The following is a 3,534-nucleotide window of genomic DNA, read 5'->3' as shown; positions in this document are numbered from 1 at the left end:
CCCTTCGCGTAGAGTTTAGAGTAATCATTGCTGGCATAAACTTGGTGTTTATGCTGGGGTACTCATAGATATTCCCTGACTAGCTAGACCGTGGTAGTAGCGAGGAACGTGACAATTCCGAGTTACCTTTGCAGACCATATCTCGTTAGTAGGAAGGATAGGGTTTATAGGTGTGGGTTGAACATCCTTTGTGGTGTCTAGATTCCGTTAGCCTCCCCGATAGAACAGTAGATCATCCTTACCAAGGTTAGAAGGAGACTACGGTTGCAGTCTTCTCTATTTATCACTCACATCGAGAAACATTCTTTGTTGCCTAAAGGGTTAGTAGTAATAGACCGGTTAGTCAGATGCACTCTTTCTCCTAGTGGTAAAAAAATAAATACGATACTCTAGATAATTTCTCGGGTGAAGTGCTCACCGATATCCGTGCGCTTGCGGATCAATTCCTTATTGCGTTCCCAATTATCAACAATAAGTACTCTTTTTTTTACCATCAACTTAGCATGAGAAAGGACTAAAATCAGAATATCATCTAGCTATAGGGGCTATCACTAATAGAATTTCACAAGTTTTGGTGATTGTTTATTTCTGCAGGGGTTATCAGAATAAGAACAAAAGGAGATCCACATGTCAGATTTATATAGAGAGAATACGTGAACATCAACTCTAGAATACTCTAGAAGACACGAAAAGGCGACCCTACAAATTGGGGGCCCCTGGTTGCCAGCCAAGGGCAGGCATGCCAACAGCCAGGGGTGGCCACCCGGCCCTCTCAGCCAATGAGAAGCCACCTCACAGATCCTGCCTCCACCGCCTTTGAGGAGTAATCTTGAGCGCATGTTTAAGTCACTTTGATCCAAGGGCTGTGGTGCTTCCTAGGGCCTATAAATACAACCCTAACCCCCCTAGAAACCCTAATTTCAGAAGAAGAATTTATTATTCTCTGAGGAATTCAGAATTTGACAAAAGAGGGGTCCCTCGAATGGATCTGTCTCTTTAGGGTTATTAGCCACCATCTCAATTAGATCTCTATAGTTTTATAGCATAGCTATATAGGAATAGATCTAGAAGGAATCAAGTCTAGCTTGGAGTCCGGATCTATCTTCGTTCTTGGTAAACTCTTATTCTTCTTTGTGATATTCATATTAGTTCTTGCTACTATTAATATGACTTTGATCTATTTGATTATATCAGAATTGACTTTATTCTATTTGCTTATGTTCTCTATTATATTGTTATTAGTCTACTTTGATTATATGCTTAGCGTAGTTAGATTACAATTATGTTTATGCATAGGATCGTATAGCGCTTACTCATTAGGCCGATGGGTAAGTGGTAGATATTGTGTAGGCGAGGTGCCTAGACCATATTTATCTGCGATTACCCCTTATAGTCCGGAGCCTGAGGTAGATCACAGGAGTAATAGTCCTGTTGAGTCCTTTGTAGTCCTCCTCCCAATTATAAGGATAGTAGAGCACCATTATTACAAGGAAGTGATTGCTATGTTCATGATCTTTCTTGCTAATATCACTATGCATGAGTATAACCTTTTCTTACGATGATGCTAGGTGTAATTGCACTAATTATTATATGCTTTGATAGTATAGTTAGAATGCTTAGGATTTATTCTTGTAGATCGTCCTAGTCCATGCTAGTGTTATAGACTTAGAGTAATTTATTGAGATGATTATCATATTTATATGTGGCTATATGTTATCCTTTATCTTTTGTCACCTATTATTCATATTCATATTATTTATCTTATGTGACACTTACCCTGCATGAGAGATAGATAAAGACATGGTTAAGATCTTCATGACTACATGCAATGCTCATTGCTCATTATCCATTGCAAGTCCCTTTCAAGTGGTAAAAATATAAATAACAATACATGGAATACTCCTGGTTAAAATGCTACATTGGTATTATTTGTGCGCTTGCGGATCCTTTAATTATTTATTCCCTAGAAAAGCATATAGATTTAATACCAGCACTTCTACATCATGCTAGGGATGACAACCTAGCTTAAGTGATGTAAAGTAATTTTGACGCCGTTGCTAGGGATAGGTTTAAAAGTCTATTTATAGTAATTGTGTTAAGAAGTGTCAACAAGCATTTTGGCACTGTTGCTGGGGAAGGTGAGAGCATCAACGGATAATGAGCATCACTGCATCCACTCATGGATTGAGCACCATCCACCCTTCTCACTCATGCAGACTTACCATTGTCTTTTTTTCTATTTTGTATATAATATGCAGGGTAATGTATGAGCAAGTTTGATCTCCTAGATAATTTCATTGACAATCCAAAGACATTAATCAGGTAGACAAAGGCTAAGTTAAGAAGGAACCAATCAAATCATCATCATCCTAGCTTACCAATCCTCCTGAATTAGAAGATCAACCTGCTATTCAAAGTTTGACACTAGAGCTTAAAGTCATGTCTGATAAGTCACTTCGTGAGTTCTCAGCTCCCACTATGGCCAACATCCGTACTGGACCAGCTGTGGACATTAATGGGTCATTTGAGCTCAAGTCGGCACTAATCAACATGATGCAAGCAAGCTAGTTCTATGGAAAGGCCCATAAAGATGCTAGTGCTCATCTCCAACATGTTCTGGAGATCTGCAACACTTTCACTATCAAAGACATTCCTAGAGATGCTATACTACTTCGCCTTTTGCCATTCTCACTCTTAGGAAAAGCGAAGCAGTGGTTCTGCACCAATAAGGAGAAGAATATATACTACGTGGGCACTATGTTCCACCAATGTCGTGGCAAAATTCTTTCCCACAGGAAAGACCAATGCTCTTCGTGGGAAGATATCAAGTTTTTAGCAACAACATGATGAGATAGTCCTAGAAGCTTGGGAGCATTTTGAAGACTATATACACGAGTGTCCTTATCATTGGATGGAGAATTGGTTGCTCATACAGACATTCTATCATGGGCTCAACAACAACACTCGTGAAACCATGGATGCTACTACTAGAGGTGCATTCTTATCACTTACCATTTCTCAAGCCACTGCTCTTATGGAAAAGATGGCCTCCAATCAAGGTTAGAGTGAAGAGAGAACTCAAACCCGCAAGAGAGGTGGAGGAATGCACCAGCTCAAGGAGGTAGATATGCTGTCAGCCAAGATGGACCTGCTAATGAAAAGGCTTGATAAAAGAACTGTTGAGAAGAAGGAAGTCACGCACATTTATGATTCCAGCATGACTTGTGAAGAGTGTGGAGAATTTGGGCATACGGGTACCAACTGTCTAGAGCTGACGGAGGATGTGAACTACATCATCAACAACAACAACAACAACTACTACCATCCTCAAGGTTGGAACCAGCAACCGCGGCCTAACTACTCAGGTAATTACCAAGGTAATAATTCTTACAATAATGCCAATCAAACACCTTTAAGAGAGTTAGTGCTTAATTAGGGCAAGTTAATGGATAGCCTGTCTAAGAAGCTAGCATCTAATGATAAAACTTTAGAATCAATTAACATTAGAATGGAAAGTTTTTCCAATACTATTAA

The sequence above is a fragment of the Sorghum bicolor genome, chromosome 9, assembly GCF_000003195.3.
Source record: "Sorghum bicolor cultivar BTx623 chromosome 9, Sorghum_bicolor_NCBIv3, whole genome shotgun sequence".
Taxonomy (NCBI): domain Eukaryota; kingdom Viridiplantae; phylum Streptophyta; class Magnoliopsida; order Poales; family Poaceae; genus Sorghum; species Sorghum bicolor.
The sequence above is the reverse complement of the archived record's forward strand: the minus strand, read 5'-3'. Positions refer to the sequence as shown.